At 32.5% G+C, this 7,368-nt stretch overlaps 1 pseudogene; it reads right to left on the reverse strand.

Annotated features, from left to right (window-relative positions):
* Positions 1-1,216: 1,216 nt before the first annotated feature.
* LOC107019537 lies at positions 1,217-3,222 on the reverse strand (annotated as a pseudogene).
* Positions 3,223-7,368: the final 4,146 nt, after the last annotated feature.

Consider the following 7,368-nt stretch of genomic DNA (forward strand, 5'->3'; position numbering starts at 1 on the left):
AAGTTGTCCCGAAATTTCAAAAAGACACTTAAACTATGCAAAAGTCTTATTACCCGCCTTAACAATCTGAACTAATATTGTTACATAATTTTTTGTCCACTTGGCATGGAGAGAATATGCCCTCTCTTAAAGAGTGTGAACAAATTAAAAAAATGAATATAATTTTATTTTTACAAGTATTTTGCTATAAAATATATTTTCTTATTTTTCTTAATATTTTAACTTTTTCTCTTTACTAATTTTCTTTTTTTCTTTCTTCCTTTTTATTAAAAAATTCATTCTCATTTTCATGGTAACTTTTCACTTGTCATTTCTTATCACAATTCCACCTTCTTTTTTTACTACTATTAGTTTTACTGTCTTCAACTTGAAAATAATATCTAAATATGTTATTACATTTCGAACAATTTGATAACCCACTAGATTTCAAGATGATAAGTAGGTATTATTTACTTTTTACAATCCAAATTTCACTTAAATTTTTTCAATTTTCGGAGAATTTTGATTCTTACAAAATTATTATTTCTAGTTTTGAAGTTATATGAGATTAGATAAATTAATTGATGATAGCTTCAAAATTTTTATTTTCTTAAAAAAATTATTAGTTTTGTTATCAATATCACAAATACTAGAAAATAGTATAAATTTGAAAGAAAGCAATTTGACTGAAGAAACAGAAGAAGAAGAAAAAATGGAGGGGCTCAACTTGACGTAGGGATGGGTTGAGGTGATGGTGGGAGGTGAAGAAGAAGAAGAAAAAAAAACAAAATGAAGGGAGGGTTACCTTGAAAGATAAAGAATTTTAAGTGAAATTAAAGATTAAAGCAATAAAATACAAATAAGTTAGAAAGTAAGAGAGATAAATAAAACTTAAAATTAAAAAAATAATATATATTTCAAATTCAATTAACACGTGTCACACAATGATTGGTATGTGATAACCACTTGCTATTTAAAATCTGGTATTGGTCGAAAAATGATGTAATAATATATTATCGGAATCTTTTAGGGGGTAATAGGGCGCCCGCATAGTAAAGGTTTCTTTTTTTGGGAATAGGTGTGTGATAACCACTTGCTATTTCACTCTTGCTATGTCTTTTCTCAATCTTTTTATAGCATTCAAAAAAAGTTGAAACACATGCCCCACATACTTTTCAATGGTCAAAAATATAACATTTATAGAACATTAATAAAGTTGACATCAATAATTCTGCTCCTATGTCAAGTCTTCACTACTGCTTTCATCGCTTTCTTCGATTTCATTACCTACATGCAATTAAAAATGTACAAATAATTTAGCAATTTTTTGCAAAATTAAGTACAGTAACCTCCTTGGTAAGGCAGCCCAGAAAAGTGATTAAGCTAGAAGGTTACACATTCAAACTAGATTTAGTATTGACTACACATAATGTGATTAAGCTAGAAGTTATTCAGCCTTAAGATTTTTCTTGTTTGTTGACCCTTTTGGGCTAGAAAGTTAACAACAGAGTTCAATATAACAAGAGATGATTCATATCTTGGTTTCGATGAACACTGTATTACCTCAATACTCATTAGATCAATAAACACTTCCATGGCACTTTGGAGTTGATCAAATAGATCACTAACTACATGTGCTGTACAATAAAATTCATGTTTTCCAAATTATCATTTTACCTTAAAACAAGCTCAATTTTACCACAACAAGAATTCTCAATCAGAAATGCCCCCTCCCAATTTCTTAATTATTCAAAAAAAGAAAAGGGCGGAGAATGAATTATAGAACTAAACAAATGGACTTATACAAGCAGTAAGTAGTTTTCCGTAATGGAGCAACTAGTTTCTTGTTTGTTGTTTCTGCTTTTACAAGTTTTATAAGTTCTGATTTATATTATTCACTAAATACAACTTATACACGAAACAAGACCAGAAAATCCATGAATCTAACAACTGGAAACATTGTCTTCTTTAATCAAAAAATATAAAAATGGACTTGCAAAATACAGACATTAAACTGTCAGAAAACAAGCATGCATTGAACACCATCTCGAGAACCCATCCTTAATTTTCCTTCTTTACAGATCCTCTACGTTACAGCCAAAATATAGAAGTTCATAATTCCTTTAACTTTTCCCCAACTTCTCTGGATCGATTGCATAATAACAACCATCGTTATTGCTTATAACTCCTAAGACTTTTCCAGTCTAATCCTAGAGGGTAACAATAACAAAAACAACAACATAACCAATGTAACACATTACGGTAAGGAACAAATCAAGTAGCAACAAGAAATAACAACATATATGGATAAGACACACCTTCTATCTTAATCCTCAACAATCAAAACATAAAATTAGCGACACCAACCTTTTGCAGCCCCTTGAACAGAAGAAGATTCTCTTGGTGAAGGAGTGGACAATGCTGCCAGTATGTTAGGATCAATTATATCCCGCATGCTTAAGTTGTGCAATAACATCTGCAATAACTTCTTGTCGTACAATTTTCTTTTGTTCCTCCATTTGTTTCTCAATTTTCTGCATCCTCTCTTGCATTTAGTGCATTCCATCAGTTGTTGTACTTAAAGTTGATTTTGAATTGCTAACTTTTTTTCCAAAGTAGTCTTTGTAACTTCAGTGCCATGTAGTCTTAGACATCCGGGATGTTCAGGACCCATGACGCTTGAAAATGCTTCAACGTGCTAACCTTTTATGCTTATTTGTTTTTCAATTTCCTCCATTTCAGCCTACCAAAGCATATCCAACAAACACAATCTTATGAAATAAATAATTGATCTCAATAAAAAAATATGAAAATAGACAGTCTTCATACAATTTTACTAGTAGTATCTTCTTTTGAAGCCTTGTACAAACGTCCGGGTTTTCTTGTTCTTGTAACCACAATGAGATCCTTAGATGATACTATCCCCTTATCTTTCTCCTAATCATATTGAGATGTATATCAAAAATACACTCACACTGGAACATATCCAGAAGCAAATTTCATGAACAGTGGATTAGATACCTTACTTATGGAAAGTGTACCTAACTAACTAGAATTTGAGAATAAGACCAATTGATGAGATGTATTGTTCCCTGTTAGTATTAATAAAAAGCCCAAAAATTTGATCAAAAAATAATATATAAGAGAACATACCATCTTATTACGAACTAAAGCGAAACTGTTTTTGGCAGAAGTGTGTGGATTCATCAGTTTTTTTCGATTCTTTGCATTTGTTAAAGACATTTCTGCAAAGAAATGAATCAGTAATGTTAATCAAAGGCATATTAGTGTTATATAGTGTACTAGATGAGGTCAATGTTAGTCTGTCTTTCCTTTATAGCAGTCATGTGTCTTGTAAACAAGTTATTTTAATACATGTGACTATCACAGTAAATAAAGAAAGAAGCTGCAACATATTACAACAGAGAAGAGAGTAAAAGAAAAACTAAAGCAAAATCTATACTATTATCATACTACTTCAGTCACTATATTACCAACAAAGCCTCAGGTATAGCAGAATCTATACTATTATGTTAGCAACACCGATATCACACTATGGACAATTATGTTATAGCAGTATAGAACTTTATCCAAATGCTTCAGTATCTATACTATTCAGATGGTCATTATGTGTCGATTTACTTTTGTAGCAGTTAGAGAGGAGATTATGCAGGGTGGTCCACATATAAACCATAATAATTCTAGAGGTCTTAATTACAAATCGAGATGAATCATATTTTATATGCTAGAGTGCTAGTTGAAGTTGACATATCTCAACCTTTGGTAGCGATAATTACAGTTTATGCTCCTTATGGGTCTTTCTAGTAAGGTCTTAACTACAACTACAGGCCAAAATGTTGCTGCAATTGCTTAAACTTTGGGCAAGATAATGATCCACCTGCTGATTAAGGAGGCACCTACGAGAAAGAGAAGAGCCAGGAAAAAGCGTTGGAATATCAAAACATAGAAAGCTAGACCAGCTATATCAGATGAAATATCCAAACATGTTAGACTCAGAGATGCTACTGGAAAAAGTGGTGTTATTTCTTCTAATAGCTTTGAAGTGTTGATGGTAACTAAGTCGGAAGAAGCTGGTAAGGGACAAAAAATCAAGATCTATAATCAAAATGCTACTTATTCAAAAAAATTTAGATTCTTATTTGGAGGAAAAGCAAAGAACGTGAAGATTCTGATGTAACTAATAAGGTATCTTCTAAATCCTTCACACATCCACCAAAAAGATTCCAGGAAGGTAATTTATGGTTCTTTTAGACAATTTATGTACTAATCGAACTGCAAGATCTATTCATTGATTCTCTAGGTTTCTTATCCTACTTACTTATTGGTACGCAAAATGCTCACAGTCACAACTTTTATATTTACGAGATACAGATATAAGGGGACAAAGAAAGCAACCAACAACTTCAATACAACTATTGGACAGGGAGGATTTGGCACGGTATACAAAGATGAATTTAAGGATGGTTCCATGGTAGCAGTGAAGAGAATGAACAAGGTTTCTGAGCAACCTGAGGATGAGTTTTGCAGAGAAATAGAACTGCTTGCTCGACTGCAAAATCGTCATCTTATTGCAAACACTTCGGTACAATTTTAATCCAATTGTTATAATTTTATAAGCTTCTTGACATTCATTGCACTTATTTCTTGTTGCATGCATGTAGGAATATCTTCATTTCTATTGTGATCCTACTCTATGCCATAGGGACATCAAATCAAGCAGTATATTATTGGATGAAAACTTTGTTGCGAAGGTAAATTACTTTAGTTCAAGGATTAGCCTATTTGTTTTACAAGGACGAAAATCAAATCTTTCTTTTGTTATTGCCTACTGATTTCGTAAAAAATTAACTCTAAAACATTCCCTACTGCTTTATAAGATCTTTTGGCACAACAAATTATTCATTTAACTTTTGTAATATGATAGGTTGCATATGTTGGCCTTGCTCATGCTTTAAAGGATGGTTCTATTTGCTTTGAACCAGTAAACAAAGAGATCAAGGGACTCCAGGTTGGGCAATTGTCTACTTATTGAGTAAAATTCTATCATCATTCATTACCTTGACGATGTAGAAGGAACTTTGTTTTGTTATTTAGGTTATATGGATCCTGAGTATGTCATCACCCAAGAGCTTATAGAGAAAAGCCTGAACAAGGCCCACTACTACACCAATAGCTTTTGGACCAATTCCAGTTCAGATTCTTTCTGGTTGGAATCCATATATGACAAAAAAACAACACAAAAATATTGAAAAAGCCTTACCTCCAGAAACAAAAAAGCACAAACCAAACTACCGAAATATAAAGCCAAATAACTTTTTGTGTGTAAAAGGAAGCATGCACACAAGCTGAACTATAGGAACAGTAAACCAACCAGAATATTATAAACAATGCTTACCAAACCTAAATAAAATTGGTAGATAACACCTAAAACATAAATGACTAAAAAATTCGATGGAACTAGTGATTAAAGCCATATCTTTCACGAAAAAAACAACAAAAGCATAGATGATACCTCCACAACTCATACACACTCAATTTGAAATCAAACAGCCTATCACTAGGCATCCACAGTAATCAAAGAAGAAAAGAAGCATTGGAGCGAAGGAGAATAAGTTTCATATTATCAAAACAAAATGTCGGCTAAAACAAGTAGAGGTCAAAAGGATTACCTTTTCGAGGCAGCGACACTGAGACGAGAACACAGAAAGGTTTCCAACTGATTTTTCTTTTCAGTTCTACTTTACCAAGAGATGTCTTCTTGTATCTTTTGAGACTTCTGCAATACAAATAAATATTTTATAACCATACCCTCAAAGATTTTCCATCAAATTAATTTCAATAAAGACGAGACAACTGTTAAACAAAAGAGGGCATGTTTGTAACCTAGCTTATCTTAAAGTCATTAGGCATAGTAAGTAACCTTGCATATAGCATAGACAACCAGAAAGCATTAACGGTTAGAATCTAGAGCATTACTCAATCCCAAACCATCTTCAAGTTTAACCCTAAACCCACTTGATGTTTAACCCTAAATACTCAGCTGAAACTTCAAATCCGGAGTGTTTTCTTTTCCTGCTTCACTGTATATCACAAAATCAAATAGTAGAAGTCTATACAATACCTATATTAGAGTAAATAACATAGATTTAAGTCTAACCCATTAGTTATTCTTTATGATTTTTCAAAAATAATTCAATGGGGACTTAGAAATCATGAAATAGCATAGAAAACTTAAAAATTATTCACCTTTAAGACGAATTCGTGGTCGAACCACAAAAACTTCATCAAAAAAATGAGATGGTTGTTCCTTGTTGTTTTTCTCAAGAAGCTTCATCAATGAGCTTCACCAACGAGCTTTACCAACACCTTCACCAACGATCTTCGCTAACACCTTCACCAACAGCTTCACCTAGATATTTTGTTTTACTCAACAAAAGCTTCAGAAATTCCTTTGAAACGCTCTCTCACATCGCTCTTGGATTAAAGGTTTTGGAAATAAGGGTTTGTTCTTTTTCTTTTACATTTTTTCATAAAGGACTAAGATATCTTGCAAAATTATATTGGAGGGAAATATATTTTTAGGAGGGAAATCATTTAGGGCTAAAAAATCAGAATTATTTTCATAAAAATAACTATTCCCATAGAGTTATCTATCGCGACATTTCTAAAACATATTGCTATAGATTCTCTATAGGGACGGTTATAGGGCTGATGCAACAGGTTATTTTAAGAATTGTTCTATTAGATTTAAGGATATTTGGATACGGTTATAACCATTGTAATAGGTGAGCTATTGCTACGATAGTATAACCGTTGGTACATAAACATTGTAGTAAGTCAAATTTCTAGTAGTGTTGGTTCTATCGGAGATGCTGGAGCAGAAATAATCCCACAAGAGCTATGCCACTACAACGGGAATTATTGCGCCAGAGTAGGAAAAGGGGAGGCAGAATATCACCTGACTTCCCCTGATTTTCTCTAACATCAAAATGTCTATCTCGATGGTATCCGAACAAATTTTTGCAGCTCTTATAATTTTAAGCAACATGAATAGGTATTATTATCGGGCTGCATCAGATAGCGGAAATAAGCATCTATGCATGAATAGTTGGGTGTTGTGATAATGGCTTAATAGTGTTTAATTCTTATGTAGATTGTATTGGGCTATTTATATATGCATGAATTATGATAAGATTGTATATAGGATGCCTTAATTTGATAATATTCATATTGTATCATCTTGGATCATTGTATGATTTGCTTATCGGTTTGGATTGGATTGTATGGCTATTGGTAAGAGCCTTTGTGAATTTCTTTGCTTGGAATGGCTAAGGATTGAAGGTGATGTTGATGGAATGGTCGTATGTT

Source organism: Solanum pennellii, chromosome 5 (assembly GCF_001406875.1).
Source record: "Solanum pennellii chromosome 5, SPENNV200".
Taxonomy (NCBI): domain Eukaryota; kingdom Viridiplantae; phylum Streptophyta; class Magnoliopsida; order Solanales; family Solanaceae; genus Solanum; species Solanum pennellii.